At 35.7% G+C, this 25,520-nt stretch overlaps 1 protein-coding gene across 1 annotated transcript in view; it reads right to left on the bottom strand.

The window, feature by feature from the left end:
* The window catches only part of GALNT13 (polypeptide N-acetylgalactosaminyltransferase 13), a 467,481-nt gene that overhangs the window by 258,829 nt on the left and 183,132 nt on the right, over positions 1-25,520 (bottom strand). The window lies entirely within an intron of this gene.

The raw sequence follows: 25,520 nt of genomic DNA, 5'->3' as shown, positions 1-25,520 counted from the left end.
GGACATTAGAATAACTAACACATCGCCTACACTCTGTCTGCATTGTTGCCCCCCTGTTGTATAGGTTATATAAATAAATAACCCAGCATCTGTAATTCAGTGTGATGTAAAGGCCTCGCGCTATTTCACATGCGAAGTGATCCCATGATCCTCATTAGACAGAGGATACATCTTAACAAAATCTTCATTTTAAGAAGGAATCTGAGAGCTGAAAGAAATCTCTAATGACAACACAGTGAAAACTTTTATTTTATACATGAGAAACATAGACCTAGAGAATGTAAATGATGTGACATAATGAGTTAGTTTATGACAGAGGATGATTTTTTAAATGAATTTTGAACTCCCATACAATGATATTTTTTAGACCCCAGTTTAAAATAGGTTTTTCCATCTGCCCCTCCTTAACTTCCACCATTTTTACTAACCCAATTGTTATGATCTTGCTCCTCAGGATATTCATTTGTATTTACAACTCCTTTTCCTATGATACCTTGAGTGTTCCTGGGTAGATCCCATCCTAAACTAAAGAATATATCCACACAAAAGCCGCACATGGATGTTTATAGGAACTTTATTCATAATTCCCAAACTTGGAGACAACCAAAATGTCCTTTAGCGGGTATATGGACAAAAAGACTCTGGCATATCTAGACAACAGAATAGTATTCAGTGCTGAAAAGAAATGAGCTATCAAGCCATGATAAGACATGGAGAAAACTTACATGTATATTACAAGTGACAGAAGGCCATCTGAAAAGGCTGTATACTGTAGGATTCCAACTGTATGACATTCTGGAAGAGCAAAACAGCAAAGACAGCAAAAGGATCAATGGTTGCCAAGAGTCGTCGGTTGTGGAGGGAGGGCTGAACAGGCAGAGTACAGAGGATTTTGGGGGGAGGTGAAACTACTCTGTATGGTATTATAATCATGGGTCTATGTCAATATATATTTGTTCAACCCTGTAGGATGTACGATACCAACAGCGAACCCTAACTTAAACTATGGACTTTGGGTGACTATCATATATCAAAATAGGTTCATCAGTTGAAACAAATGTTAATGGGAAATGTCGCTAATGGGGGAAACTGCATGTTTGGGGGTCGGGGGATATGGGACACCTCTGTACCTTACTCTTTCTTTTTTTTTTAAGATTTTACTTATTTATTCGACAGAGATAGAGACAGCCAGCGAGAGAGGGAACACAGCAGGGGAGTGGGAGAGGAAGAAGCAGGCTCCCAGCGGAGGAGCCTGATGTGGGGCTCAATCCCATAACGCTGGGATCACGCCCTGAGCCGAAGGCAGACGTTTAATGACTGCGCCACCCAGGCGCCCCCCTTACTCTTCATTTTGTTGAACAACTGGCACTCTAACAATAAACACTTCAAGAAAAAGAAAAAGTTAAAAAAGTTACAGCAAAGCAACAATAAAAAAAAAATTGAAGAAACTCACAATCACCCCAGGTATTAAGTATAAAATACATAACCACACCAAAGAACACACAGCCACCCCAGCCTGGGTGTCAAGCAAATAATGGCAGTGAGATGAATAGTGAAATACTCATGTATTCAAAGAATATGGGTTAAGACAGTTTTGTCCTTTCTCACAAATGATTTTGGAACCTCAACTAACCACTCTCTCTAAGTGACGATGACGACACTAACTCATCGGATGTTTTGTGTATCCATTGTAATAAAATATTTGAGTGGGAAATATAATTCATAATAATTGTCATAATAATTGTCCCTATAAACACAATAAAGACAGTGTGAAATCTACTCACATATTTAAAGGTGGCACCAAACTAACTCTTTCATCATCATAACTTCATGAAGATGAAAGTAATAATTCACAACAAATATTTTTTGGTTGCCATTTTTAAGCATACCAAGGATGGGAACTTGTGTTACTTCACTCTATTTCTATCTTCAATAACGTTCTTTGCAAGACACAGATATTTGATGTATATATAAAAATAAATGAATATTCTTTATTAGGAAGATCTGATCGCTGTCCACCCCCTATATCACCAAGAACAAATATGAAAATGTGTTAATTGTGTGGCCTCAGCTGAGTTCTCCCAGAAAGCATCTGCCATAGCCAGGCCATGACGGAAACATACTCATCTCACACATACCTAATGCCGTTCAGCCCCCCTGTCACTGGGGCTGCAGTTTTGTGACACAGTCTATTAAGCACACAGTTGAAGCAGTTCACTCCTGTTAAAATCACTCACAGCTGAACTGACTCTCAGACAACCGAAACTATTTATGAAAGTCACTAAATGTCTTTTTAAAAGTTATTGTGTTATTTGGAGTTGTATAGGACATAAAAATTTTACAGTTAAATCGACACTTCCTCACAAATAAACACTGGGGCCCTTCTACCCATAAAAATTTCATCGTTACTTAAATTCTGGTAAATGACCTCTTTTCTTACTTCGTTATTTGTTTGTTTGTTTCTGATATAGAGTATTTATGTTAGGATGGAAAGCTGCAACAAAATTTTTCAAAAGAAAAATACACATGATTCTCTTATGTTGCTCAGCCTTATCTTTTCTTATAATTGCTCCTCTTGGCTGTAACAAGAGGTTTTAACAAAAACACTGAAAAAATGTTGCATAATTTTCACTCTCAAAGGTATTAACCATTCAAAGGCCTTATCTCATCATATAGTCTCTGAATTCTTGGGAATGGGATTATCCTTTTCTTCCTTACTCCCCAATGCTACTCGCATCGTTATTTATCCACCACCCTCTGGGTTTCTTTATTTGAAATCCACACCATCTGTCTCAACCACCCACTTAATCATCCCTGTTGTTCTCTCTTGTCCCCACTCCCACCACAATGCATATCAATTCTGGATGTCCTAAAATGATACCACGGTAGGACTCATATTTATATTTCTACTCCAGAGTCCACTCCAATCATCTGGTTTGGGAATGCATTTGGCATGGACTTCTACATGCTTTAAAAGCAGACATTTTCATTCTAGTTGAATGCTCATTAATGGTATAGTACATGATCATTTGACCTTGGGTATACATTCATTGAACAAGGTACACTGCAGCATTTCATAGACAGGTATGCCTGCCTTTATGACCTCAATCTTCTTACCATTGCCTCCTCACTACTGTATGCACTTCCAGTGTCCTCTGCCCTCTCACAGAACTCAAGTAAGAATATCAGAAAGAGTACAATTTTGCAGTCAGAGAGCCTTGTACAAATTCTGGCTATGCAACTTGTATTATAGACCGTCTGAAAACAGATAAACATGGATAGGTATAATGGGATTTAAAAAATAAATTGTTCTTGGAATTTCAGCAAGTCTCAAAACTGAAGCCAACTAATGCTGGAAAGATAGCAGAGCTGATACTGAGACTGAATCTCTATTACCCACCCCTAGATTCTAGGAGAGGAGATTAGGAATTTGGAGAAAAATTCAATGAAGTGTTGGGATTCAAATGTACTGAGTGTGTGGTGGTATTACCTACATCTAAGTACTTCTTACTTAAGCCAAATGACAGAAATCTAAAAATATTCATTCTCAGAGGTTGTGACTATCTTTGAGACCAGCATCTCCCATTTTGAGCATATGTTTACTAGCTGTTTAATTTTAAACTGAAACGATGTTTTGGGGCCCTAACAGAATACAATGATAAAGGACCCGAAGAACTGTGATCTGATTTCCTTGGTGTTTGGAGACACACACGGCAGGAAGCATCCTAGAGGAGAGTCTACAAGGATGGGGTGAGAAAAGGAAGTCAGTGGTCACAGAAGTGCACATCCATGTTATTGGTGGCATGGAGCCATGAGTTTCAAAGGGCAAGTGGACATGGTAGGAAGTAGCTGGACTCACAGCCTGTCAATAGGTTCTGCTCTTAGAGCTGTCTGCTGAGGCAAGGGAGCTCCAGAAGCAGGTGCTTGGGTGGGGCATTACCCAAAGCAGGAACTGGGTGAGGAGACTGAAAGAAGTTTGCTGGGAGCCTGGCAATTATAGAGCAAAGAAGTCTCCAAAATGCCCCTCACTAAAAATTAAAACATGGATGCCTGTCACACTGAAGGGTATGAGGGCCACCCACTATTAGCCTACGCTAGGCTGCATCATTTACTATTTGAAAAATGAGACCTTTTTTTTTTTAAGATTTTATTTATTTATTTGACAGAGAGAGAGAGACAGCAAGCAAGGGAGGGAACACAAGCAGGGGGAATGGGAGAGGGAGAAGCAGGTTCCCAGTGGGGGAGACCAATGTGGGGCTCGATCCCAGAACACCAGGATCACGCCCTGAGCCGAAGGTAGACGCTTAACGACTGAGCCACCCAGGCGCCCCCCAAAATGAGACTTTTCTAATAGCTTAAAATGGCCAGAAAATTGCAGGTAAGTCAACCAAAGCCTGGGAAGGGAGATCTGGCATCATATTTGGAAGAAATTATGGGAGAAAGCCATTTCCAATAGTTCAGCTCAAACAAAAATGTCTCCTTTTACCTCAGTTCCCTAAATTGTAAGTGGGAATAATACCATTTACTTTCTAAGCCTAATTTGAACATTGGAAAGGAGGACTAAAGTTGAGAATTTTTGAGCACCTAGCATAGTGATTTGCAGCTATTAGTTTCTCAATAAATGGAAGCTAAAAAAGGACCCCGACTTTATATTTAACATTTTGTCAGTCCTCTCTTAGCTACCATTAAATTCCAACTACTCCAATTTTGCTCTAATATACTAGCATATTGTAGTAATTTCCAACACTGGACAATTTCCAATGTCCATTTTTTTCTTATTCTGCTTCAGGCTAAACTGTCCTGCTGGAAAAAGAAAAAAAAAAAAAAGGATGACAAAAATGTTAACTAACTTAGCCCAATAGAAATCTATGCTTCTATCATCATGTCAGTATCCCTCTGAAAACCAATAACAGCTCTTTTTTTATTATGAAAGTCAAGTTTTTCTGCCTGTCTCATCCTCAAAATACTATCGAATATACATCATTATTCATCAATTTATAGACTCAGTCAACAAATATTTATCGAGTGCCCATCATACAACAGAGATTCTTCTAAGAGCAAGGGATAGAGCAGTGAATAAAACACAGATCTCTGTATTCAATGAACTTATGTTCTAATGAAAGAAGCAGATAATAAAGAAGATAAATAAGCAGAACATGATCAACATTAGGTAGCCAGTAGTATAAAGCAGAAAAATAAAGCAGAAAAAGGAGATAGAAAGTGTCACAGATAGGTATGATTTTATATAATGTGTCAGGGAAGACCTCAGAGAGGAGATGACACTTGAGTAAAAACCTTGAAGAGAAGGGAACAAACCACGTGAATATTCAGGGACTACATCCCAGGCAGAGGGAACCGAAAGTGCAAAAGTCTTGAAGTCGTAGTGCTCTTGGTGTGTTCCTGTGTTCATGTATGTCTGGAACTGAGAGAGAGATCAGGTGAATACTAACAGAGAATGTGCAAGAAGTATGGAAAGTCAAATCATCCAGAGCTTTGTCAGCATGAAAAAGAGCACATTTTACCCTGAAAGAGATGCAAAGCACTGAAGAGATGGAAGCCAAGTAGCAGCACAAAGCAGAGCAGTGGCAGGAACACTCTGTTATGGTGTTCTGAGACTGTAGGGTACCCAAGGAAAAGCAAACAAACAAACACAAAACGAAACAAAATAAAAACACGTAGTTGGTTACTACAATATCGCAGATAAAAACAATGGTAGCTTGGGCTCAGATGACAGCAGTGGAGGCAATGAGAAGAGCTAATATTCCGAATTTGCCACGGCAGCAGATGTGGTGTACAAGAGAAAGAGATTGCTCAAATGAGACTTCAGGGTTCAGCATAAGCAACTAGAAGAATGGAGTTTCCATTTCCAAAATGATGAATTCCAAGAAAAGAGGAGGTTTTATAAGGATCTCATCTGGAACTGAGTTTTGAATATGTTAAGTTTCAGATTAGTGTTCAACATTCAGAAGAACAAATCAAGAACACTGTTGATGCTCAATTCTGGATGCCAGAGAAGAGGTTTAGACTGGAGATTGAGATGATATTTAAAATGAAGAGACTATCTGAAATTAGCAAGGGAGTGAGTGCTGACAGGAAAACAGGCCAGCTTCAAGGACTTACCCTTGGGGCATATCTATATTTAGACCTTAGGGAGAAGAAAAGGCACCAAGAAATAACAAAGGAAGGAATGGCCAGAGAGGTACAAGAAAAATTCAGGCATCACAGTGACTTGACAGCCAAGTGAAAATTTGCTTCAAAAAGAAGATAGGAATCAACTATACTTTTATGCTGATAACCCAAGAAACATGAGGACTGAGAACTTACAATTAAATGGAACAATGTAGGAATCATTAGTGACTTTGGCAGGAGCAGTTTTGCTGGTATTGCAAGAACTGAAGTTAACTGAAGTGGGTTTAAGACAACATGGAGGTGTGGAGTGGTTCAAGACAGTGACTATAGCCAATTCTTTCAAACAGATTTTGAAAAGGAAGAAAAATAGACATATCTGTGAGAAGGGCTGTCTTAAGAGTTACTTTGTTTACATGTTTGTTTTTAAGGAAGAATAAACAGCATGTTTGCCTCCTGTTGAGAATAACTCAAGAGAGAAAAAGAAATTGATGATGGAAGAGGTATGCGGAATTGTTGTCATAATGTGCTTGAGTAAGAGGGGATAACATCTAGATTGGGATAGATGGGCTAGTGGTCATTAGCAGCATGGACAATGCATTCATAGCAATAGAAGAGAAGGTAGAGTGTAGGACTACAAATGTAAGAAGAAGTAGATGTGATGGTGAGACCAGTGGGGATTTTCTTCTATTTGCTTCTGGTTTGCTCAATAAAATAAAAAGTAAGATTATAAATTGAAAGAGAGGATGTACTAGCGGTGTGAGGGGAGTGCTAAAATTATGAAATAATAAGTTACCAAGTGGAAGAGAGAACAGACAAGGGAAATGTCAGATGACTGCTGAAGGGCCTGCCTGAGGGTAGTTAGTGATCATGACTGTGAGTCAGCATGACTGCCAGCATGACCATATGAACAGTCCTCAAAATAAACTATTACATTAGATCAGTCTCTTCAACACACCATACATCAGCCTATTTTGTGCTTCTCATCTCTTCCACCCCCTTGGGATCTCCATGTTCTCCCTTATAAGTTCTGCCCATTATATAAGGGCTAACCCATGGTTCATATTGTCTATGAAGTTTTTAGTAACATGATTCTCTGTCTTCTTTTCCTCTATTTATATTCACTAGTGTTTTCTAGTAACTGAGAGAGCATACCAGGAGTTATGCTGCCTGGATTCAAATGTCACCCGTATGACTTTGGAGAAGTTCCTTATCCTCTCTGAGAATGTCTCCCAATTCATCAAACAATTACAACAAAACAGAGGATATACCTCAAGGGGCTTTAGTTGAGAATTCCAAGACAGAATGCAGGTAAACTACTTAATGTCTGCTAAGTAGCAAAAGTTCAACAAATATTGACAATTAGTTACATTTACTATTATTACAGAATTTATTAATTCATGTATATTAATTGACTCATGGGGAAAATTTTTCCTTAATCACTATGCTATGTAAGCCCATTAGGAATAGGAACTATGTGTTATATCTGCTTTTAAATTTCTCACAAAATAGTGGTCAGAAAGGAGGCACTGGATGAGTGTTTACAAAACTGAATTTTATTTATTAACTTGCATTGTAAAATTTAACTTTATCTCACATAGTATGATGATACAATTGTTACTTTACGGAGCACCAAGGTGGCTCAGTCAGTTAAGGGTCCAACTCTTGATTTGAGCTCAGGTCATGATCTCAGGGTCATGAGATCCAGGGATCTGCCCCTCCCCTAACTCTCTCTCTTTCTCTCAAAAAATAAATAAAATCTTAACCAAAAAAAAAAAAAAAGTTACCTTATACTGGATCTTTCCATTTGAATTTCTTAGAAAACTAACTCATTAAATATAACCAGCTAGCTTCCTATGATATTTTAGTAAAAATTTCTCTATCTAAACTGTACCACAGGATTACTTAAAAAGGAAAAGACATTATAAAAAACAAACGGAAGGAATGTCTTTCTGCAGAGGAAAAATAGATCAAGACATGATAAATGCAGTAAATGATACATGGTGGACAATATATTTTTATACATATATTTTTTTATCCTAAGATCATATATTCCAAATACATATATCTTATATTCCATTTTTTTAAGTCAGACATGAAGTGTATGTATTTTAACACTGCTTTAATATGTTTTATTATTTATTTATTTATTTATTTATTTTTACCCTTTTTGATCTGTTTTGTTTTTTTTTTTTAAGATTTTATTTATTTATGTGACAGAGAGACAGCCAGCAAGAGAGGGAACACAGCAGGGGAGTGGGAGAGGAAGAAGCAGGCTCCCAGCGAAGGAGCCTGATGTGGGACTCGATCCCGGAATGCCAGGATCACGCCCTGAGCTGAACGCAGACGCTTAACGACTGCGCTACCCAGGTGCCCTAATATGTTTTATTTTTTGACACTGTTCTAATATGTTTTAATGCAAAAAATTACATAGAAATATGAAGGTATTAAATATTAAAATTAGAGGACTGAACACAAATTTTCTCATTTATATAGCAATAATCATTAAGAAAGTATATTGGTTTCAGCAAGGAGACTTTGCAAGGTCATGAAAATATTATGATATACAATGAGAATTTTTAGGCATATGCCAACATCTCCCATGTCAAAAAAATGACGAATTACTGTCATAACTATATTAAACTATATTGACTATGAAATCACATCTTCCTCAGCAAAGTAACACTGGAAGTTGGTATCAGAAACAATTTAGCCTTCTTGTAAGGCACTGATATGTGTACAGATAACATCTGTCATGGGAAAATAGGAAAAATTTCATACAGAAGTCAAATATCCGCTCCACATACGATTATTCTAGCAATAGCAGAACTCTGTTTTTTAAGTTGAATCAATCTGCAAATGTTTGTTGAAAAACCATCTTTACTTTTTAAATTAGAATTTTTTTTCATGTGGTAAGTTAAAAACTACACATTTATAACCCCAAAGTCTACCTTTCAAGGGCCAATTTTAGAAATAGTAGAATCTCAAAAATTTTTAAATTATATTTTGCCCAATTATGCTAACACTATGCAGATAAATGTAGCATCAATTTCACAAAGGAGAAACAGAAAATGAGAACATTAATTGGATTTCTGAACTCTGTTCCACATCTTTTCTTTTTAATTTGAGAAAAACTACAACTTTCTTATTCTGGCAAGAACTTTGCCTGTAAAGATAACAGTAGTTTCCACAATACTTTGGTTTACCTCATGTGCTCATGTGTGGAATTAATTTCACTACCCAGATTAAAATTGGTATTTAAGTATGACTCTGTGTGTGTCTGTATGTATGTGTGTGTGCATGTGTGTGTGTAAAATCAGCAATACCACCAATCTCCTAGTCACCCAAATGTGAAACGTTACAGTCCTCTTTTGACTCCTCTGTTTTCTCTTCTCTTGTACCCAGTCAGTCACTGGATATCATTTCAAAATATACTTTGAATCCTCTCCTTTCCCTCCCCTTAATTTGCTTCAGGTTTAAAACACACACATCACACATACACACACACACACACACACACACACACACACACAATTGAAAATTCAATTACATGCCTATCCCTCTTGAAGCCCTCCTGAATTTGGTGTTTATCTTTCCCCTTCATTTTAATTTATTACTACATATTGCTTTATGTTTCTAAGACAATTATCCTAGACAAACTCCTTATCTAATCATATCTACATGAATATAATAGCCAAGAGGAATCCTATTAAATTCAAGCTTTTCCAATCTATAATATCCTCCATATAAATAAAATGGTAGAAATGTTTCTTCCTAAATATCATTTCCTTCATGTCATGTTTCTCCTCTAATACCTCCTAGTTGCCCACCATGACATATCTAAACAAAGGCAGAGGCATTGTTTATAAGATTCTTCATCATCCTCCCTGGGCCAGCGATCTGGAATGGCCAGCCTTCCATGCTCATTTTTTGTTTCCTCACAAGGCCTCATGTACTTACTGTCTAAACTCCATCATCTTTTTCCATTCCTCAATTATCCAAAATCTCTGCATTTGAAAAATTCCTTTTTCTTTTATTTTTTTAGAATGCAATCCATCACATTTTCATGAAATGAGCTCTGATTTTTAATAAAGATTATGAAAATAAACATTTCTGCCAGGAGTCACATAGAACAAAAATTTAGGGTATACAAAATTAGAAGAAATATAAGGAAACATTAATGGATATAAAAGTGGGTAAATATAAAAACACTTATAGTCCTAAATACCTCAAGTAGGAAAAATATAAGTAAAAATATAATTACCATAGTAGATTTTAAGACTAAAAATTAAATTATCTGATTATTCAATTAGAATTTGCTAAACTAAGCATCTGCCTTCAGCTCTGGTTATGATCTTAGGATCCTGGGATTGAACCCCACATCCAGGGCTCCCTGCTCTGTGGGGAGCCTGCTTCTCCCTCTCCCTCTGCGCCCCCCCCCCACTCATGCTCACTCTCTCTCTCAAATAAATAAAATAAAGAATTTGCAAAACAAAAGAAAAAAGATATTTGATCAACTTAAATGTATCAACTCTTAAAAAGATAAATGAACAAATAGCCAGGGAACACACCCAAGTTGACCTATAATCCATGTTCTTAACAAGTACTTTCATTGGCTCTGTTCTACAAAGAAATGGCTTGCTTCTCAAGTGTTTTTATTCCTACCCAAAAAGCTATCTTCTTTCTGTCTAAGTCTGGTTCCATACACATCCATTCTAGAAAGCCAGATACACCCACTTAAAGCTTTCCTTCATCTCACCTCCACACAGTGGTACTTCTAAATTCACACTTCCAGGTCCAGTTGACCCCCAAACAACACAGGATTGAACTGTATGGGTCCACTTACACACACATTTTTTTTAAATATAAATATAGTACATTACTATAAACGTATTTTCTTTTCCTTATTTTCTTAATAACATTGTCTTTCTGTAGCTTATGTTACTGTAAGAATACAGTATGTAATGCATGTGTTCTCTCTCTCCTCTTGTTCTCTCTCAAACAAATAAATTAAAAAAAAACAGGGAAAAGCTTTATGACATTGGATTTAGCAATCATTTCTTGGATATGACACAAAAGCACAGGCAAAAAGGGTAAAAACAGATAAACTAGACCATGTCAAAATTTAAAACTTCTGTTTTTGATCAAAGGACAAAAGCAACAGAGTGAAAATGCACCTTACAAAATGGGAAAAGATATTTGCAAATCACATATCTGATAAGGAATTAATATCCAAAATATATAAAAATACTCCTACAACTCAACAGCAAAGTAACCCCGAATGATCCAATTAAAACACAATGACTTGAACAGACATTTCTGCCAAGAGAAAATACAAATGAGTTAAAAGCACATGAAAGGATATTCAACATCACTAATCAATGACATTAAAACTATAAGATACTTCACATCTAGTAGAATGGCTACTCTCAAAAAAAAATACAAAAAAGAAAAGAAAAGACTGAAAAAGAAAAGAGAAAGTATTGGCAAAGATATGGAGAAACTGGAACCCCATGCACTGGTATAGCTGCTGTGATAAACAGTATAGTGCTTCCACCCAAAATTAAAAACTGAATTAGCATATGACTAAGCAATTCCACTCCTGGGTATGTATATGCAAAAGAACTGAAAACACCACCTCAAAGAGGTATTTGTAACCCCATGCTCACTGAAGGATTATTCACGGAGCCAAGAGGTGAAAGCAAACCCAGTGTTCATCCATAGAGGGGTAGATGGAAGTAGTATACATATAATGAAATATTATTTAACTTTAAAAAGTTAGGAAATTCTAACACACACCATGACATGGATGAACCTTGACGACATTCAGCAAAGTGAAATAAGTCAGTCACAAACAGACAAAAGCTGTGTGATTCCAATCATATGAAGTACCAAGAGTACTCATATTCATAGAGACAGAAATTTGAATGCTGACTGCCAGGGGCCAGGGACAGGAGCGAATATGGAGGAGCTGTTTAATGGATACAGAGCTTCAGTTTTGCAAGACGGAAAGAATTCTAGAGATTGCTGGAACAACAATGTGAATATATTTACAGAAGAGGGAAAAAAACTTTTTCTCTGCCCTCGTTTTTAGAACATCAGACCTGCAAATTAAATTGACAAAAGAAAGAGTAACAGGAAAAAGGCGTAAAAATTTTTTTTGATATTAATATTTTTGGGTTTTATGTGTATGGTGGCCTTCATATAAAAGTACTGAATACCCAAAGACGTGGTTAAACTTGGCAGCTTGTATATCATTTTAACAAACGGTGATAAATTGTGAAGAAATGACAAGACCAAAAAAAAAAAAAAAAAGCAAAACAAAAAAACCCAACAACAACCATGTTTAGGTTCATGTATGGGGTGGTAAATTGTGTTAAAGCAAACATATGGGAGAAACTAATGGCAGATAAGGGTTAGTAAGTTTAGTTTATTTTATGCATAATCATCTCAGTGCCATCTCTATCTCCATTGAAAAAGGTTGTTGTTCCCTTCCTGGTTCAAGAGAGAGGGACACTTTCTAAAGGGAAAGGCATGGCTTGTTTTTAGGCAGAGAGGACACGTAAGAGGGCTTTTCCTGTATCTGCAGTTTCTCAGTGGCCTTCAATTTAAAATAACCTTTATGTGAAAGTGGTATGGTTTGGGGTGGCATATTCTTACTTACTTCATACTTAACACTAATAAAATGTACACTTAAAAATAGTTAAGATAATACATTTTATACTATGTATATTTTACCATAATTTTTAAAATTAAATAAAGACATTGTTGAGGGGTAGTTCAAGTCTAAATTGGGTTATGCAGCATGCTTTGTGCTTATGGTGGTATGCAAATGTGTCCCTGAGAACATACCTAGAAATGTTTTACTCCAAGTTATTTGAAAGTTATAGTGTAATACTTATCACCTCCATTTTTGTCAAATATATATATGTATTGATATGCATACATAAACACACACAAACATTCTTACACATCCCTTTTAATTTGGGTAGTGAAATTAATTCCACACATGAGCACATTACATAAATCAAGTATTGTACAAATTATTATTACTATCAAAATTTTTGCCTCCACATGAAAGTTGTAGTAATTCTCAAATTAAAAAGAAAAGATGTGGAACAGAGATGAGAAATCCAATTAATATTCTCATTTTCTCTCTTTCTCCTTTGTGCAATCAATGCTATACTTGTCATATTTTAATTCATGGGAAAGGCAATCCATATAAATGGACAAGTACACTTATGAGATTGAGCACAGAAAAAAATGTATACTACGGTTTATTTTTGCTTTATGTAGTAAATAAACTTCTTGTCCTCTGAGAGCAACTTATTCAGAATTTGTATGCAAGACTGATCGAGTCTTTTTCTCTTCATCAGCTTGCATGTGTGCATACGTAAGAAGCAGTTATTTGGTCTAGGATATAAATAGCTGAAATAAATCTCCTATTTCCTCATTTTTTCCCTGATGAAATATATTTAAATGCCAGCTGCATTATAACCTTCAAATAACTCAATACCAGAACTTGAAGTGCTATTAAATGTCTGGATACAAGTAAATGCTAAAGAACCTTAGCATTTTGTTTTAATTGCCCATAGCTTTTTTATAAATATTCACCCAATAATTACTGTTAATTTCTTATTCACAGATAATTGCAGAGTAAAGGGAAAAGCCAACTGCTCAAAAAGTTTCCTCACTTAGTTGAAAAAGGGAGTCTAGGGCATAAGAGTATCCTACAGAAGAAGAAGGAGAATAAACATAAAAATTTCACCAGGAACTCAGGGCACTCCTATTCTTACTTTGTCATTTTTGCAATTATAGGTGTGTTCACAGGATACTGTTAATTAGTTGTTTATGTATATCTATCCCTTTTACCTCCTTACAGTCAGGGGCTGTTAGATACATTTATTTGTTCTCAAAGCTAAGTTTGTAGTAGGTATGTGACAGGGGCTGTTTGGTTGGTTGACTGATTTGCTGATTTAATCAGTGAAAGGAAACTGGGGCTTAGAAAATGAATGTCTTGCCCAAGACCTAACAGTGAGCCACAGAGACAGATCTTAAACTTACGTGGTTGGCTCTATATCTAGAGATTTTTTCCCAGTTATTTGAAAAATCTCTCTCCACAGTGGGCTTTTTCTTCTCATATTTGTTTTGCATATAATGGTATACAGTCATGTACCCACCTCATTGATTATGGTCATAGTCATGTTTTCTCTACTTCTAGGACAGCCTAGAAGCATGAGATAACATTGACTACTAATGTCCAGGCAAACCAAAGTATGGTTTTTGCTGGCATTCAATGGATATGCAATTCAAACACTATTTTCAAAAATAATACAAACACAAACACACACACACACGCACACACACACACACACACACATCTATACATTTGCTTAATGATTATTCCTTTACTTTTGTATCTTTATGGAGTTTTACATATCCATAGATTCATTATATTTCTAGCATTGACTGTTACAGGGACTCAGGAGATATTTAACATCTCTCTGTTAGTAAAAAGAAATTATAATATTTAGGTGTTTAAATTTCAATCAACTTACCCAAACATGGGTTTCTCAAAGAGGCTTTCCCTCACTACTCTATTCCCCACACCTTACCATTCTTAGGTCTTTTATTTATTTTAAGTTCCATCAAGCAGGAACTTCGTCTTGTTCACTGTTATATCCCAGGCACACAGAACAATATTTGGCACATAATAGCATATTAAGTGCTCAAAAATAATGCATTTAATGTCTCTTAATGGAATTTTTTGTTTGGTAACTCTCTAAATCTCTCTCTCCAGATATTAACATAAAAATCTTCTGTTAAAATCTAAACAAAATGACATCTACTTACTTGCTTCGTGAAAACAGTAATATTTAAGCTCCGTTCTTACATCCAAACTACATAAATTCACAAAATCTTAGAATGGTAATTATTGAGAAACATGGTAACAAATCCCTAATGCTGACCATTAACACATTAAGCTGATATTCATTTTCCTCAAAGTTCTGAAACAGAATTTTATGGTATTTCACTTTTGTTTCTTAAGTTAGGGAGTTTATGCGCAAAAAAGAGAGGGGGTGGTAATTTTATGTATATGTATATGCAGACTATAACAAGAATCCTGGAAGTGTAGGGACTTCAAGAAAGTAAGAAATTTAGTAAGATCTTCAGCCTTAACCGCACTTAAAATATCCTATTACCGTGACCATTTATAATACTATAATTTTATTTGCTCAAATAATTAGAGTATATATAAATGTATTATACATGTTAATGAATTAAGTATATTAAATAAGTTAATTAATGTAAATATTCAAATATCACTAGGAATGGACATTGCAGAACTTAACCCTAACTTGTGTCCTGATGTTTCATCACAATTATCTCAAGGAAAAAATATTTTTATCTACGCTCTTCTCTGTGAAAACATGGGATATTTACTTACTGTTTTTGCTCTGAATATATCTTCAAATATTTGTAGATGGATATTAAGGCCAAACACAACATTAAACTATTAGGATAATTTTCTGAATTCAGTCAAGCCAGTTTAAGGCTATATTCTAGTAAAATATGCTGAGATATTTGAATAAATTGCCTGTGTGGTTCAGACACTTTGGAAGTAAATATCAACTCAACTTTTCCACCAAAATAAATTAAGTTCTTTTTAAAACTATTTCTCAATACCAATTTTGTACACTTTTATATAATTTATCAGTCATTACTGAGACTAACTTAACGTGTTCATATCTTTTTAAGATATAACTATCCAAAAATTGAACTGTAACTAATACCAAAATTGAAAAAAAAATGTTTTCTACATCAAATGAGAATTGGCAGATTTCTAATTTTTTTAAATAAGTTTGGATATCTGATTCATGATGTGTTTTTCAACATTAGATTTTCCCAGACAGTTACACAATTGAGTCATTCAACATGACTTGCAAATATCTCCAGTAAACCTCACATACATTTTATGATTTGTCTAGAAAGTTTTGATGGTTTTTATGTTTTCTTACTGATAGTACACACTACGGTGGTGCATAAAAATAAAATAGAAAACTATTCATTTCAATAATATTATTTCACAGAGTATTTTTAAAATCTCAAAATTCAGACAGTAATAATCAAAGTAAACAGGAGGTGGTTCAAGATGGTGACGTTAAAAATCCTCAACTTACTTCCTCCCCCAGTCACACCAAATCTGCAGCTACATACAGAACAACTCCCTCTGAAAATTAGCTGATCAGCTCCTCCACAACATAGGATAATGGGGTCACATTAAGATGGGGGGGAGAGGCAGACTCAGTCTCACCAAAATCCCTACCCCAACACAGCAACCCTCAATCAACCACCCACAATCAGATCATAACCAGGTCTCACAAATGCAGAGTTTTTCCCTGTGGGGCAAGAGATTCATGCTCCACATCTGGCACCCCAACCCTGGAGACCTGCACTGAAGAGACAAGGCCCCAGAATGGCTGGCTTTGAAAACCAACAGAACTTGCGTCCAAGAAACCCAAAGGGATGTAGGAAGCTGAGAATCTCTCTTAAAGGGATTGCATGTAGACTCATGCACCCCCAAGACCCAGCACAAAAGCAGCAGTTTGAAAGTCACTCTACCATGTGTGAAAGAGATTCATCTGCTAAACTTAAGTGCCTGCTGGAGGGGCAGGGGCCTGACGGGACTCTCTGGAGACAGAGATGCTGGTGCACACGATTTTGGGGCTCTCATTCTACTTGGTAGAGCCAGTGATGGTGGATGACATGTTTTACACCCTTCCCAGTGCCAGTGGGTGTGCCTCAACCCTGCACTCTCTCATGGCTTTGCTAAAGCCAACAGATGTATCTCCCCTCAGTGCTCCCCTACAGTTTCCCTAAAGCTGGCAGGCATGCCCAGGTCCTGAACTACCCCACAGCACCACTAAAACAAGTGGGAGCACCCTAGGCCCATAATCCCCATTGTCCCATTAAAGCTGGTGGGTATGTACAGTCCATATAGGGGATACCTTTTAAGTCTTCAACTATAGTGGCAAGGGAGGTTTGTATTTCTGGGCCCCATAGGCCCCCAGAAACAACTGGAGAGACAGTTTTTGGCAGGCTAACAACCCCAGGGTACAGCACAGACAGAAGACTGAAACACCTGGGGGTGCCTGGCTGGCACAGTCAGTTAAGCGCCTGCCTTCAGCTCAGGTCATGATCCATGGTCCTGGGATTGAGCCCCGCATCACATCAGGTTCCTTGCTCAGTAAGGAACCTGCTTCTCCATCTCCCTCCGCTTGTGCTCTCTCTCTGTGTCAAATAAATAAATAAAATCTGAAGGAAGGAAGGAAGGAAGGAAGGAAGGAAGGAAGGAAGGAAGGAAAGAAAGAAAGAAAGAAAGAAAGAAAGAAAGAAGAAAAGAAAAGGAGAAAAAAAGAAGACTGAAGCACCTGAATCTTTCTGTGAAAAGGCCTATTTGCTGGTCCTGGAATTTCAGCCTAAGGGGCAGGCTACACGCTCAGCACATTTCTTCAGAGGATACAGAGTTGCTCTTAGGGAACATAGGCCAGGGGATGCCATCTTTGTGCTCTCCTGTGGGTGTATTACAGCTAGCCAGTACCTCTCAGAAAGGAGTTTATACAGTCATTTGGAGCTTTGATTTTTGCAATTGTTGCCAAGGAGATGCTTCCCAAAGGCCTGGTGTGGAGGCCAGCAGGGTTTACAACTGTAGTCCCACAGGACTGTATATATTAGCATACTTTAAAAGCTGCTGCCTGAGGGTTTGATTTCCAAACAGCCTGAAACTAGGCACTAAGATCCCTCTCTCTGAAATGACAGGTCTTGATACAACCTCAAAAATAGGAATGGATCAAGAATAAATTAGGCTGTTTAGACAACTGCAAAGGTTTGAGAGACAACCAAGAGCTAGGACAAGGTTGAAAGATAAGGTTCATCTTCTATATAAAGCCACTCCTTCAAGTCTGGGAGAAGTAGGTGTTTCTCCTAATACATGGGTACGAACACACAGAATCAAGGAAAATGAGGAAACAGATAAATATGTTCCAAATGAAAGAACAAGACTCTGGAAAAAACTTTAATTAAAGGAAGATAAGCAATTTACCTGAAAACCAGTTCAATGTACTGGTATAATGAAGATCACTGACTCAGGAGAAGAACAGATGAACATGGTAGAACTTTGACAAAGCGATAGAAAATATTAGAAAGTACCAAACAGAAGTCACAGAGCTGAAGAATAAGATAACTGAACGAAAAGGTACACAAGTGTTTTCAACAACAGACTAGATGAAACAGAAAAAGGATTAGTGATCTGGAAGAGGGCAGTGGAACTCACCAAAGCAGAATAGCGAAAAGAAAAAAAAAATAATTTAAAAAAGTGAAGATAACTTAAGGGGTCAATAGGACAACATCAAATAAAACAACATTTGCATTATAGGGGCCCCAGAAGGTGAATAAAGAGAGAAAGGAGCAGAAAACTTATTTGAAGAAATAATAGCTGAAAACTTCTCTAACCTGGGGAAGAAAACAGACATCTAGATCCAGGAAATTCAATGAATCTAAAAAAAATGGAAGAGATCAACACCAAGACACACTATAATTAAAATGTCAACAATTAAAGATAATGACTCTTAAATAATACAAGAGAAAAAGGACTTTATATGTATAAGATAACTCCCATAAAACTATCTGCAGATTTTTCACGGTAACTTTGCAGGCCAGAAGAGAGGCATGATATACCTAAAGAGCTGAAGGGAAAAAACTTCCAACCACAAATACTCTACCCAGCAAGATTATCATTCAGAATTAAAGGAAAGATAGTTTTCCAACAAGCAAAAGCTAAGGAGTTCACACAATTAAATGAGCCTTACAAGAAATGTTAAAGGGACTTCTTTAAGCTGAAAAGAAAGAATACTAATTAGTAACAAGAAAACAGATGAAAGTAAAAATCTCAATGGTAAAGGTAAATATATAGGAAAGATAGTAGATTAAACTTATAAAGCTAGTATGAAGGTTAAAAAACAAAAGTAGTGTAAGTGCCTATAATTTGTTAAGGAACACCAAAATAAAAAGATGCAAAATGTGACATGAAAATATAAAATGCAGGTGGGGCTAGTGGTGGTGAAAATGTAGAGTTTTAGAATATGTTCAGACTCAACTTGTTAATAGACTGTTGTATATGTACGCCACTATATGTGACCATTATGTTAACCACAAAACAAAAACCTGTAGAAGATACACAAAAGATAATGAGAAAAGAACCTAAGCATAACATTAAAGAGAGTCATCAAACCACAAAGGAAGAGGGAAAAAGAAGAAAAAAGAAAGAATAAGTACAAAACTACAAGAGAATCAGAAAACAATTAACAAAATGGCAAATAGTGCACAGCTATCAATAACTACTTTTAAATATAAATGGACTAAATTCTCCAATGGAAAAAACAAAGACTGGATGAATGGATTAAAACAAAGAAACAAATAAGACCTATCTGCATGCTGCCTACAAGAAACTCACTTCAGATGTAAGAACATACACAGACTGAAAGTGAAGGGATGGAAAAAGATGTTTCATGCAAATGCAAACCAAAAGGAAGCTGCAGTCACTATACTTTTATTAGACAAATTAGATTTTAAAACAAAGACTATAATAAAAGACAAAGAAGGGCATTACATAATGATAAAGGATCAATCCAGCAAGAAGATGTAACATTTATAAATACCTATACACTCAATACACCCAACATAAGAGCACCTAAATTTAAATAGCACATATTAACAGACCTAAAAGGAGAAAGAAATTAACAGTACAGTAAGAGTAGGGTTTTTAAAACCTCACTTACATCAGTGGATAGACTGTCCAGACAGAAAATCAATAAGAAAACATCGGCCTTAAACAATACATTAGACCAAATGGACTCTATAAATATAGAACATTCCACCTGAAACAGCAAAATACACATTCTTCTCAGGTGCATATGGAACACTCTCCAGGATATATCATATGTTAAACCACCGAATGAGTTTAAATACATTTAAGAAGACTGAAATCACATCAAGCATCTTTTCCAACCACAATAGTATGAAAGTGGAAATCAATTACAAGATTACAAAATTAAAAGAAAATATGTAGAGATTAAACAACATGGTACTGAACAACTAATGTGTCAGTGAAGAAATCAAAAGGGAGCTAAAACAAAGAAGCAAGCCAACAAACAAAAAAGGCTTAAGAATGTAAATGGAAATCCAACACACCAAAATCTATGGGATGGAGAAAAAGCAGTTTTACAAAGGTATAGTTCATAGTGATATAGACTTATATCAATAAGTGAAATATCTCAATCTAGTTGTACACTTAACAGAACTAGAAAAGGAAGAACAAAGCACAAAGTTAGTACAAAGGAAGAAACAATAAAAATCGAGCAGAAACAAATGAAATAAAGACTAAAAGGCAACAGAATATATCAACGAAAGAGCTGGTAAAAAGGTAAACAAAATTGATAAACCTTTTACTAGACTCATCAAGGGGAAAAAAAAAAAAAAAGAGGGAGAGAGGACCCAAATAAATAAATCAGAAATGAAGGAACACAATTTACAACTGATACTAGAGAAATACAAAGGACCAAAAGAGACTACTATGAACAATTATACACCACCAAATTGGACAACCTAGAAAAAATGGATAAATTCCTGAAACATATAACCTTCCTTTTTTTAAAAAAAAAAAGATTTTATTTATTTATTTGACAGAGACAGCCAGCAAGAGAGGGAACACAAGCAGGGGGAGTGGGAGAGGAAGAAGCAGGCTCCCAGCGGAAGAGCCTGACATGGGGCTTGATCCCAGAACTCCAGGATCACGCCCTGAGCCGAAGGCAGACGCTTAACGACTGAGCCACCCAGGCGCCCCACATATAACCTTCCTGAATCATGAAGAAAGAGAAAATCTGTACAGACGAATTACTAGTAAGGACACTGAATTAATAATCAAAAACTTCCGAACAAACAAAAGCCCAGGACCAGATGGCTTTCACTGGTGAATTCTACCAAGCATTCAAAAATTTAATATACACCCTTCTCAAACTCTTCAAAAAAACGGAAGAATAATGAGTACTTACAAATTCATTTTATAAGGCCAGCATTACCCTAATACCAAAGCCAGACAAGAACACCACAAAAAAAGAAAATTATAGGCCAACACCCCTGATGTGCATAAATGCAAAATCTTCAACAATTATTTGTAAACCCAATTCAATGTTGAAAGGACCTTGCATAATGATTAAGTGGGATTGATTCCTGGGATGAAAGGATGGTTCAACATCTACTAATCTATCAACGTGACACACCACATTAACAAAATTAGGGATAAAAAATCACATGGTCACCTCAATAGATGAAGAAAAAGCATTTGACAAAGTTCAACATCCATTTAAAATAAAAATGCTCAACAAAATGGGTACAGAGGGAATATACCTCAACATACTAAAGGTTATATGTGACAAGCCCACAGCTAACATCATGCTTATTGGTGAAAAGCTGTTGCTCTATATCAGGAGAATGCCGAGGATTCCCACTCTTACCACTTTTATTCAACATAGCACTGAAGGTACTTACCGAAGCAATTTGGAAAGAAGGAGAAGAAGAAGGGGAAGGACGGAGAGGGAGAGGAGGAGGAGGAGGAGGAAGAGAAAGAGGAGGAAGAAGAGGAAGATGAGGAAGAAGAGGAAGAGGAGAAAGAAATGACAGGCATTCAAACTGGACAGGAAGAAGTAAAACTGTCACTGTTTGCAGATGGTAAAATTTTATACACAAAAATCCCTAAAGACTATCAAAAAACTGTTAGAACTAATAAGCTAATTCAATAGCTAATTCAGTAAAGTTGCAGGGCACAAAATCAATACACAAATATCTACTGTGGTTTCATACACTAACAACAAATTATAGGGAAGAGAAATTAAGAAAACAATCCCATTTAGAACTGAATCAAAAAGGATAAAATACTTAGGAATAAATTTAATAAATTCAAGGAGATGAAAGACCTGGACACTGACAACTATGATAACGATACAAAAATTGAAGACACAAATAAAGAGAAAGATATTCCATACTCATAGGTGGGAAGAATTAATACTGTTAAAATGCCCATATTACTCAAAATAACCTACAGATTTAATGCAATCTCTATTCAAAATTACAACGGCTTTTTTCACAGAAATAGAACAAACAATCCCAAAATCTGTATGGAACCACAAAAGATCCCAAATAGGCAAAGCAATATCTGGAAAGAAATAAGTTGGAGTCATCATGCTCCCTGATTTCAAAGTATATTACAAAGTTTTAGTAACCAAACGGTATAGTATTGGCATAAAAACAGATCCATAGATCAATGGAACAGAATAGAGCCCCCAGATAAACCCATGCATATATGATCAAATAATTTATGAAAAAGGAGGCAAGAGCATACAATGGGGAAAGACAGTCTCTTAATAAACGGTTTTAGAAAAACTGGACAGACACAAGCAACAGAAGAAAATTAGACCACTATCTAACACCATATACAAAAATTAACTCAAAATGGGTTAAAGACTTGAATGTTAAGACTTAAAGCCATAATACTCCTAGAAGAAAACGGACAGTCAGCTATTTTGTCATCTCTCTCGGTGATGATTTTTTGGATCTGATTCCAAAGTCAAAAATAAGAAAAGCAAAAATAAACAAGTGGGACTGCATCAAACTAAAACCTCCCTGAACTGCAAAGAAAACTGCAAGCAAAATGAAAGGGCCACCTACCAAATGGAAGAAGATATTTGAAAATCACATATATGATAAGGGGTTAATATCCAAAATATGCAAAGAATTCATACAACTCGGTAACAATAAAACAAACAATCCAATTAAAAAATGGGCAGAGGATCTGTACAGACATTTTTCCAAAGATGATATACAGATGGCCAATAGGCACATGAAAATATGCTCATTATTACTAATCATCAAGCAGTGGAAATCAAAACCTCAATGAGATATCACCTCACAACTGTCAGAATGGCTAATATCAAAAAGACAAGAAATTAGTGTCAGCATAAATGTAGAGAAAAAAGACTCTCGTGCACTGCTGGTGGGAATGTAAATTGGTGCAGCCATTAGGAAGAAAACAGTATGGAGGTTTCTTAAAAATATTAAGAATAGGACTACCATATGATACAAAAATTCCTCTTCTGGATATTTATCCAAAGAAGACAGAAACACACATTTGAAGTCACATATGCACCCTTACGTTCACAGCAACATTATTTACAATAGCCGAGTTTTGGAAATATCCTAAGTTTCCATCGATGGATAAATGAATAAAGAAGTGGAATACTTCTTTATATATGATGGAATACTCACTCAGCCGTAAAAAAAAAAAAAAAAAACACGAAATATTGCCATTTGCAACAACATGGATGGACCTTGATGGTATTATGCTAAGTAAAACAAGTCAGACAGAAAAAGACAAATACTGTATGATTTCACCTACAGATGGAATCTAAAAAACAAAACAAATGAATAAACAAAACAGATACAGAGAACAGATTGGTGGTTGCAAGACAGGAGGAAGTTTGGGGGCTGGGAGAAATGGGTGAATGAGGTCAAGAGGTACAAGTTTCCAGTTATAGAATAAATAAGTCATGGGTCTAAAATGTGCAGCACGATTACTACAGTCAATAATACTGTGTTGCATATTTGATAGGTGCTGAAGGAATAAATCTTAAAAGTTCTCATCATGAGAAAAAAATTTTGTAACGTTGTATGGTGATAGATGTTAACTAGACTTACTGTGGTGATTTAGAAATTCTTATAATAAAGATGTGTCAAACTCATACACACACAAAATAAATAAATTAAAACCACCACAGTAAATACCGCATTTTGTGTAATCATTATAGTAATTCATTTGAATTCTCCATTTTCAAATGCTGAATTGTTCCATATTTTAAGGCTTAATTACTCAAGTGCTTATTTTACTAAGTGATTCTTAAGAGAGGAAATACATTGGCCACAAATATTTTAAACAATGCTCAATGAAGATTCTCCTTCTTTTTTTAAAGTAATGGTTCTGTACTTGAGAAGTTGTTACCTCAATTATCCCAGATCTGATATAAAATTTATGTTCTTATAGTTGAAGGTGAAGATTTTTTAAAACTTTGAAATAGTGTTTATATGTTTTTCCTGAATAGATATCACATTTATCCATCTTATCACAATATGATACATAAAACAAAGTAAGAAATGCATTATCATAATGGTATAAATAGCATCTAAAATGTTCAATATTATTGAGAAGAATATGCTTATTGTATATCTTAAATGTGTTTATGTACAAACACAAAAATATGGACAAAACTACCTATAAAATGATATAGGTCTTTGGAATGCACAAATGTAATATTCAATGTTTTAGTCATTTGCTAGAGGCCAGAAATGTCCATAATATGTAGTTATTTGTGTTTTTTTTTATTTTTTGAGAGAGAGACATTTCAAAAGCATACAAGGGTGTACAAAACCAGTTACTTAGCTATCAAATACACCTGCCAATCAAGTCCCACCATCTCAACAAAATTTGGTTACTCTATTTTGGTCTTATTTGAAGTCAGATTTAGTTAATACGATGTTAACATCACTATGCTACTAATGTAATATAACCCATTATAGGTGGCAGACGTTATTTGTATTAACTGTGATTTTATTCTATATGGAGAAAACCATTACATGTCTAAAAGAACAACTTCTATTTACATGAAGGTAGAGTCTGCAGCATATTTGTAAACTTGGAGATTTTCTAAAGACTCAGGACATATCTTTTCTAAGTGCCAAGAGTTTGCTTCATAAGGACTATATTACTAGGATGACAATACTGTCACTAAATACTCTGATTTTTATTACACCCATTTAAAATATGTCCAACTTTCTAGAGCATGTCTTACCATTAATCACAAACAAGCTGAATTTTTCAACATCATTTTCCATGCAGTATTACTATTTCCAGGCAAATATTTCTTCCATGGCTAATAACTGAGCATTCTAATTATAAATAGTACCATAAATCGCTGGAATCCATAATAAATAATGTTTAAAGGGTCAAAGAATCTTACAGGCAATTGGCCATTTTTACACTGGAATAGCAAAACATACAGCTTTTCAATACAAAGTATAAGAGCTTTCTATTCAGGCAAGCATATAACCTATCAAAAAGCATGTTGACTCTGTATTTGGCAAGGTAAAGCAAAGCAAAACAAAACAAAAAAAAGAGAGAGAGAGAGAGAGAGAGAGAGAGAAACCTGTTAGGCTTGTGTAAACTATTTTGCTCTGCCAAAGAAGAAAACAGTTCATATTTCTCATTATATGCATGCACAGTGCGTCCC

This window comes from Ursus arctos, unplaced genomic scaffold, assembly GCF_023065955.2.
Source record: "Ursus arctos isolate Adak ecotype North America unplaced genomic scaffold, UrsArc2.0 scaffold_1, whole genome shotgun sequence".
In the NCBI taxonomy this organism is placed as follows: domain Eukaryota; kingdom Metazoa; phylum Chordata; class Mammalia; order Carnivora; family Ursidae; genus Ursus; species Ursus arctos.
Note: the sequence above shows the minus strand (reverse complement) of the source record. Positions and strands in the feature narration are given on the sequence as shown.